At 37.8% G+C, this 9,414-nt stretch overlaps 1 long non-coding RNA gene across 1 annotated transcript; it reads left to right on the top strand.

The window, feature by feature from the left end:
* The first annotated feature begins 3,105 nt into the window (after positions 1-3,105).
* On the top strand, positions 3,106-7,827 carry LOC146502797 (uncharacterized). Its single transcript, XR_014868723.1, has 2 exons — positions 3,106-4,996; positions 5,054-7,827. It is a non-coding gene; the product is annotated as an uncharacterized LOC146502797 (long non-coding RNA).
* The last annotated feature ends 1,587 nt before the right edge of the window (positions 7,828-9,414 follow it).

Here is a 9,414-nt window from a genome sequence, read left to right as displayed (position 1 = left end):
GACTCATGAATCATGATTCACAAGTCCAACTGACTCACTGACTCATCCCTGTTGCTGTTAGCAGCAATGTATCTAGCGTATAATTAAAATTGTGGAGAAAAACACAACATCCAGTATCTTAACAAAAACATTTCTGCTCTGAACTGGAAGAAAAAACCCTGAGTAGAAGCTCACATCAAGAAAATAGCTCCTCGGTTCACAGTAGGGTTGCCAACTCCCTGAGAAATAAATAAGGGACACCTCGTGGCCAGGGCCGGGCGACCCAGTTGTCTTCACCCTTCCCAGTGTGGTGAATTTTTTAGCTCTTTTTTTGTGTGTGAAATTATTTTTTTAACCATTTGACTTGAATTTGATTTAAGTAGATGCGTATTCTTTGTGATATCAAGACATGGGAAACAAAAATCATTTAGCCCTTTATTTTTAGCTCAAAATGACAACATTAACACAATAAAACAGGTCTCTTTCTTAAACAGAAGCCTGTCATGCTTAACTTTTGAGAATAAAAGTAAATCTTTCTTTAAAAGAACTCTGTCCTGCTTAACCTAAAATTATATAAATTAATAGAAAACAATAGAAAGAAAAATATTCTTGTAACAGTTCACATTTAGTGCATTTAGTGCAATTGGCTTCAGCAGAGGCATTATTTCAGCTTCTGCTCCCGTTTGTAAACCCACTTGTTCCCATGATTACGCATCATAATCATCATCATTATTCATCTATGTATTACTTTTATGTATTACTCATCTATTTGTTGCAATATATCCTTGCAGTTGTTTATTACACAAAATAAATTATATTATCACACTTCTGGCCACATAGCGCTGATATTCACTGCACATGCCCATTTTAACCTTAACCAGAGGGTTTAAAAACAAACAAACCAGTGTTTACCATATCTGCTTCTGCCGTGGCCTGGTGGGCAAAAATTGGTTAAGGGTTCCCCGAGCTTTCACGCCCCTCATGTTCTTCATGTGCCCACCATTAGAAGCACGCCTATGGAAAAAGTGCGCCGGCACACAGTGCAGTGTGCTTTATAGGTGTTTTCCTTTTCCCATTCCTCCCTGTACTTTTGAAGCCTTTTTTCTTTCTCTGAGAGGAACAAACATTGCTGGTCTAATGCTGGGCTACACTCTGCGATTTTTGGCCCATTTTGAGCCGATTTTTGAGTCGTGCGACCAATTTGGTGATCGGCCCGATTTTGGCCTTCATCGTGCATCGTGTAGTATACGTGGTAGTGATGTGCAGATCGATCCTGAAATATCGATTCCTCCGATACCAATCATTTATGTTCTAGAATCGATTCTCACATTAAAATATCGATATTTTAGTAATTTCGAGTAAATTTGTAGTTTATCACTAACAGGAACACAGTGGAAAGAAACTATAACATTCGGATTGTCTACATTCAAAGGAACTACTTCCTCTTCCACCTTTCATAATTATGTGCGAAATACGGCTGTATAAATGTCTCGCAGCCTCTTGGCGTGCGCACTCACAACAATGGCTGAGCGTAATCGGAGTCATGTGCGGACGTATTTTACCTCCACAAACAGCTGAGACGTGGTTTGGATACATGTGGCAAAAAAGTGCTCCAAGAGTGAGGTGTTGTGGCCATACTTGCCAACCTTGAGACCTCAGAATTAGGGAGGTATTCAAAAGGGCTTTTAGGGTGGGGGTGGGGGGGATAAATACATTTTACAATGTTTATTTATCGGATAAAATACATTAAATGTCACCGTTATTATTGGCCGGCCTGGAAACAGGGGGGGTGTCCAAATTCAGAGGCTGCTTCTACCTGAGGACCCGGCCTTCGCGGTCTAAAGAAAGCCGGGTAGTACGTCACAGTTGGAAAATCGGGAGAAATTCGGGAGAATGGTGGCTCCGGGAGATTTTTGGGAGGGGCACTGAAATTCGGTATTCTCCCGGAAAAATCGGGAGGTTTGGCATGTATGGTTGTGGCAACATCACTAACCTTGTCAAACACCTCAGAGTAAATCATATCACAGAATATGACGAGCGTATGTTGAGGTGAACTGAAGGGGAGGACAGGGACAGGTGCTGCTAGGGCGAGACAGACGTCTCTCACAGAGTCCTTTAGTGCTGCAGGCAGGCAAGGTGTCCAAATAGCCCACAACTTCAGTTTTTTTTATTTCTATATGATGAACTCTGCACTATTAAGTGATAAGAACAAGTAATCTGATGTCCTGTAATCATTATGACGCTATAATTTGAGATACAATAAATAAAACAAGATTTGTAAAAGTATCAGTATCGGATCAGTATCGTCGATACCACCCTGAATATTACTTGGTATCGGATCAGAAAGGAAATCAGTGGTATCGCACATCACTAATACGTGGGGTAACGAGAAGCGATTAACACCTCACGTTCATCAATCGCTCGTGAGGGTGTCACCGCAGCCGCTCACACTGAGCACGCGCAAACACGTAAACGTCGGTGAAAAACACGGAGCAGCTGTGCAGTGTGTGATCTGGACACAAGCGATGGAGGCACAACTTGTAGAACTTTGGAAAGCTCATCCGAGCCTTTTCGATGTGGCATCACCAAATTATCACGACCACAACAACCGTGAAAATAGTTGGATTTACATTGCTGCTCAATCACAGCTGATCATGTTTTTCATTAGCAATTTATCAAAGTTGATGGTGGTGTGTGTCTGTGTGAGTGAAAGACAGAGGGGGAGAGCGAGCGACAGATTTCCTGTTATAACCTTCATTTTATGGAGGCACAGTGTGACTCAGGTCGCATCAGAGCATCGGGCGGTATAGTGTGAGACCTGCATCGTCACCTACGAACTTCTAACCCCTGCGAGCCAATCGTGCAGTTTGAAAATCGCACAGTGTTTGCCAGCTTCAGGTGTACTGTCGTCTGAGACTTGCACCGCAGTGTCGGCGTTTGTTTCCCTGTTGGCCATGCTTTTTGTTGTGGTCATCTGTTGTCTTCCGGTATTTTCTCCGCAAGCAACCTTTCCTCAACCAATGAGATGAGCGGTAATCTGAATTGTCATAAGTGTGCTGTCAGCTCATTGGTCACAAAGCAGGAGCGGGGCTGGGAATTATGTTTTCAAACAAAGCGTTAATTACGGGGGGCCGAGCAAGATGGCGGCGTGAAGAGAAGTGTTTTTTCGAGCTCTCAGCACTAGAAAGATATAAAGCACTTTTACAACACCTATTTGACGTCTTTCTAACTTTCAAGACTTTTTTGAAGATCAACGCACTAAACCTGCTAAATTTGAAACCAAATTCAATAACAACAACATGTCGAAATCTGCTCAGAAAAGGCTGAGTAACTCGGGCAAAACACATGCAACTAGCATGCTAGCTAGCGACCATAGCTACATGAAAGAAATGGAGTGTCAGCAGATGGTTAAACAAGAATTTCCACCTCTACCAGTTACGCCTTCCAAGCCTCCAGTGGCTAAAAAACCAACATTGTCTACCAGTCACTCTGATGGCGATTCCCTGAAAGCTGATGCGGTCAACACTTTGATTAATCTGATCAACACCAGAAGTGACGCCATTGAAGAAATGGTAGGAACAGTTCGTACGGATTTAAAGGACATAAGTGATAAGATTATGGTCATTGAGAAGAGGGTTGAGAAAAACGAAGCGCTTACACAGAAATGTGATGAACGCATCTCTGAAGTTGAACGCTACAACCGCCGTTGGAATCTGAGACTGTATGGGGTAGCGGAGTTGGAGAAAGAAGATGTGCGCAAAAAGGCGATTGGGATATGCCAAACGGTTCTGCCTGCGGAAAAGGAAAAGTTTTCAGAGGTTTTAGACATCGCTCATCGAGTGGGGAAACCAAAGCAAAATGACCCGAGACCCAGAGGGATCATCATCCGGTTCATCTCAAGGAGAATTCGTGATGCGGTGTGGAAAGCTGCCAAGAACAATACTTTCCTTCAAAATAATCATCTGCGGTTCACTGAAGACCTGACGAGAGAGGACAAAGAGAACAGACTGAAGCTGTGGCCCATTATAAAGAAAGCACGTGAAGAAGGGAAATCTGCTTACTTTGTTGGAGGTCGAGGCTTCGTAAATGGTGCTGAAATTCACACATAATCTATTCGGTATTCCCTGACCCTCAGTTCTTCTCAGGTTTGTTTACAAGGTGTTTTTTATATTGATGTGCCTGATATCTGTAGATATTAATGTTTGACTGTCTAAATTGCTCTTTGATGTTAGCAAAAAGCAAACTTACTGTTAAATAGGTAAAGCCTTTTTCTTTTTTTTCTTTTTTTTGCTACGCTTTTATTAGGCGTCTAAAGTTTATTTATATATATACTGTATACTGTGAACATTTTCATATTCTAGTGCTGATCTCAGTGTTAGGTTAAAAAGTTTACCTTCGATTTACATTTTAATACATATCTTTTCTTTGTCAATTTGTGTTCTTTATTTTTTGTTTCTATTAATGCTAGGGGTATTCGTAACAACTTAAAACGTAAAGCCACTTTTCTTTATGCAAAACAACTTAAATCTGACTTTGTGTTTTTACAAGAATCTCACTCTACTATCAACGATGTTAATTTTTGGCGATCTCAATGGGGAAATTCTATATGGTTATCTCATGGAACTGAACGATCAGCAGGGGTATCAATCCTAAAAAACAGATATAATGGGGATGTTTTACATACAGAATGTGATTCTGCAGGTCATTACATATGTCAAGTCATAAAATGTAATGATTTAGTCTTAATTGTAACTAACATATACGGGTTTAACACGAAGCTAGAAAATGATCATTTATTTTTGACGATTGAAAAAAAAATATCTAGCTGGTTAAATAAATTTCCAAATGCGAAATTATTATTAGGTGGAGACTTTAACTGTATTATGGATGCTGAATTAGATAAATTTCCTCCAGGACATTCGAACAGAATTAATACCACATTGAAGGCTGTTATGGTACGCCTTAAACTCACAGACATTTGGAGATTCAAATATCCTCAGTCCAAAATGTTTACTTGGTGCAACAATTCTAACTCGAGACATTCAAGGATAGACTTTTGGTTAGTTTCGGAGAGCTTTGACAGCAATAGCATAGATGTAGGTGCTTGGCCTTCTCCAGCAACAGATCATAAAGCCATATATATTAAAATAAATCTAACTTCTCTATCTAATTCTTCTGTTGTTAAATTTACATACTGGAAACTCAACAGCTCATTATTACAAAAAGACAATGTGAAAAAGGAGCTTAAAGAACTGATCTCAAACTTTTGGTCTATAGCTCAAGAAGATTTAAAGTATAGAAATAACTGGGAATTATTAAAATTTGAAATTGGCAAATATTTAAGGAAGGTTGGCAGCCTTAATGCAAAATCCAGAAGATTAGAGGAAGAAAATATAATCTCTCAAATCACACAGTTATCTAATAAACAAATTGATACTTTAACTGAAGAGGATAAATTGAACCTTGCTAAATTACAAGATAAATTAGATCGTTTATACACAGACAAAGCAAAAGGGGCTTTTATCAGATCAAGATCTAAATGGCTTGAAGAAGGTGAGTGTAATTCCCATTATTTCTTCAGTTTAGAAAAGAAACACTCAAGCATAAATAATATTAGCAAATTAATGATAAATGGGGTTATAACAGAGGATTACAGATTAATCTCTAAACATTGTAGTCATTTCTATAAGGAACTTTATAGCTCTAAATTTTCTCAGGAAGCTACAGATCACCTCTTAGAATCGATGAATGTTAAATCTATCAGCCAAGAAGACTCTATATTATGTGATCAACCCATCTCATTAGAAGAAGTCAAAGATGCAATTGGACTATTAAAAAATAATAAATCTCCAGGTACGGATGGTCTTACTGCTGAATTATATAAAACTTTTTCTGAAGAGTTGTCTCCCTTTCTTCTTGAGGTATTTGCAGAAAGCATAAGAAACCAACAGCTTCCCACTACGATGAATCAAGGTTTGACCACGTTGATTCCGAAGCCTAATAAGGACCTATGAATGATTGATAATTGGAGACCAATTAGCTTGCTAAATAATGATTATAAAGTATTTGCTCTAATTATAGCTAACAGACTTAAGATGGTTCTTGACTCTGTTATTGATGAAACACAATCTGGCTTTATGCCCCAAAGACACATAACTAACAATATCAGATTGGTTTTAGATATTCTGGATTATTCTGACCTCATAAATTGCAATGGTTTCATTTTATTTTTAGACTTCTACAAGGCCTTCGATACGGTGGAGCATGAACTTATATTTCAAGATCTGGATAAGTATGGTTTTGGCTCTTACTTCTCTACAGCGATTAAAACATTATACCATAACAGTAACAGCAGTATTAAATTAACAAATGGTACTTCACCCAGATTTAACATACAAAGAGGGATAAGACAAGGCTGTCCCATTTCTCCATACCTGTTTTTGTTAATTGCCCAACTATTGTCTAACCATATGAAATCAAGCAATGTAAAAGGTATATCGTTAATTGGCAAAGATTTACTCATAACACAGTTAGCGGATGACACTACATTATTCCTAAAAGATGAAGATCAAATCTCTATTGCTATTGAAATAATCTCCATATTTTCCAAAGCTTCTGGATTGTACTTGAATATTCCTAAATGTGAACTTATGGCGATAAAAGAATGTTCGAAAACAGCTTTGTGTAACATTCCAATAAAACAAGAAATTCGTTATTTAGGTATTATAATAACCAAAAATCAGGAAAGTAGAATCACTCAAAATTTCTATCCTATTCTAGAGAAACTCAAACACAGATTTAATCAGTGGCTCTTAAGAGATTTGTCGTTAAAAGGCAGAGTATTAATAACGAAAGCAGAAGGCATCTCTCGTCTTACATACGCTGCATTGGCATTGCACCTTAATAAAAAAACTCATAAAAGAGGTTGATAAGTTACTTTTCAACTTTATCTGGAAAAATAGGACACACTACATTAAAAAAAACAGTTCTTATGAACTCCTATGTCAATGGAGGACTTAATGTGTTAGATTTTAACACTTTAAATAACACATTCAAAATAAATTGGTTAAAGAATCTAATTACTAATCCTACTTCCATTTGGAATACTATACTTGTGTTCATGTTTTCTAAGTTAGGTGGCACGGAATTTTTCCTTACTTGTAATTTTGATATTGATAAAATCCCTTTAAAAATCTCTGCTTTTCATCGTCAAGCTTTTTTAGCATGGACTCTTATTTACAAGCATAACTTTAGTCCACACAGTTATTATATCTGGAATAACAAGGATGTTTTATTTAAAAGAAAATCTCTCTTCTTAGATAGTTGGTTTAGGAATAACATTGTTTTAGTCAACCAATTATTTGATTCAAATGGTACGCTTTTCTCCTATGAAGAATTTTGTTTACATTTCAATTTAGCTATAAATCGTCATGATTATACAAAAGTATTTGGATCAAAACCATCAGGGGTTTGTATGTTGTTTAAGAATCAACCTAATATCACTTCATTCCACAGGCCGTTGGCATCTCCCATACAAACTTTTGTTGGCAAGATTTGCTTTTCTAAGCAATCTAAAAACAACAATAAATCGATCAGAACTTTATTTCAGAGTAGCATAACCACGCTACCATATGTCATTTTTTTTTGGAACCGGCTGTCAGATGGTATTATGTGGAACGAAGTTTGGAGACTCCCTAATCAGTTTTTAATTACCAACAAAATTAAAGATATTTCTTATAAGTTAATACACAGAATTTATCCTTCTAAAGATTATCTTCAAAGCAAATTCAAATTAGACATTGATACAAGCTGTAGCTTTTGTAAAACTTCCAAGGAATCTACTACACATCTTTTTTGGTTTTGTAACCTTGTACAAGATTTTTGGCAAAGTTTTTGTGTTTTTATTTCAGAAAATATATTTAAAGGATTTGTACTGTTTTGGAAATATGTTTTGTTTGTCTGCACAAAAACCAAAAACAATTCAACTTTGATAACAGATATATGATTAACTTGTTAATTTTAATGGCTAAATTTCATATTCATAAGTCCAAATGTTTAGGAAGACATCCCTCTTTTTATGTATTCTCCTTTGAACTTGTACAGTATCTTAACTCAATTAAGAACTCCACTAACCCAAAAGCTATAAAAACTATTGGTGGTTGTGAAAAAATCAAGATCTTTCAATCACTTTATTCTTTGGCTTGATCAGTTACTTTCCCCCTAGCATATTTATATTGTTGTTTTTGAATACTGTTCTTGTATTTGTTTATTTATCCATACAATTCTTTTGTAAGTACAACACCATTATTGTGGTACTGTTTAATTCCATTTTGTATTGTACTGATGTTTAAATAAAGGTTAAAAAAAAACCAAAAAAAACCAAAGCGTCAATTACATTAAAACTTATAGACTACTTTTGATTCTCACTGTATTACGGGACAAAGTGCGTCCCTTTTCAGCTCAATACGGGACGTGTACTTTTGTTTCTAAATACGGGACGATTCCGTTTTTTAAGGGACGGTTGGCAACCCTAGTTCACAGTAGCATCGCTCTGCTAACATGCTAACAGCACTGTCACTACCCGATCCATACCAGAAACCCGATCGGTACCCCGCATGCGCAAAACCTACGTCACTTCCTCTCTTTGCCAACATTGCGACATTCAATATATTTGAATGATACGGTTAGCGCCCAGTTGGCTCCTAGCATTTCTCAACAGCTCTGCCTCCTTTTCGACTGCCCGGGACATTTAAACAATGGATCATCTGTCTACAAACAAATTCATGCTTTTCTCCTCAACAGAGAGCGTCCCCCGATTGAACAACAGCGCCGTAAAATAAGAAGAATGGCGCCTAATTACAGACTTAATAATATTGACTTAGCAATGTGTCACGTGAAGATTCATCAGCCAGATTAAGTGTTTACTGACAATTGCCAGTGATAGCGGACATCATCAACACTATTCCAGTCAATCCTCTCCTCACAGACAAGCATAAACACACTCGACTATCACTAAATCAAATTTAACACATGTTTGTAATGACGCCAATTCAGTTTACAATAGGGTTCATTGTAGTCAAAGGAGCTTGCAAAGAAAAGCGTCTGGACTTCTTTAAGTTACTTGAAGACGTTTCACCTCTCATCCGAGAAGCTTCTTCAGTTCTAAGGTCAAATGGTGGAGAGTCCCAGATATAAACCTGGTGGGAGTGTCCCCCACAGAGGGACAAAAGGACCCCCTGATGATCCTCTAATCGCCTGAGTTAAGGTGTGGAACTGGGTGTGGGTCCCAATCAGCCAGAGTTTCGGGTGAGTTCATTGTGAAACCTGGCCCCACCTTATCATGCGAATTCCTGAGGTCAGATGGCCCAGGGTGTGAGTGGGCCTTAAGGCGTCTGGGAAGGGATCTCAAAACTGGATTATAGATGGCAGAGAGTT

The sequence above is a fragment of the Neolamprologus multifasciatus genome, chromosome 14 (assembly GCF_963576455.1).
Source record: "Neolamprologus multifasciatus chromosome 14, fNeoMul1.2, whole genome shotgun sequence".
NCBI classification, from domain to species: domain Eukaryota; kingdom Metazoa; phylum Chordata; class Actinopteri; order Cichliformes; family Cichlidae; genus Neolamprologus; species Neolamprologus multifasciatus.
The sequence above is the reverse complement of the archived record's forward strand: the minus strand, read 5'-3'. Positions and strand labels throughout refer to the sequence as shown.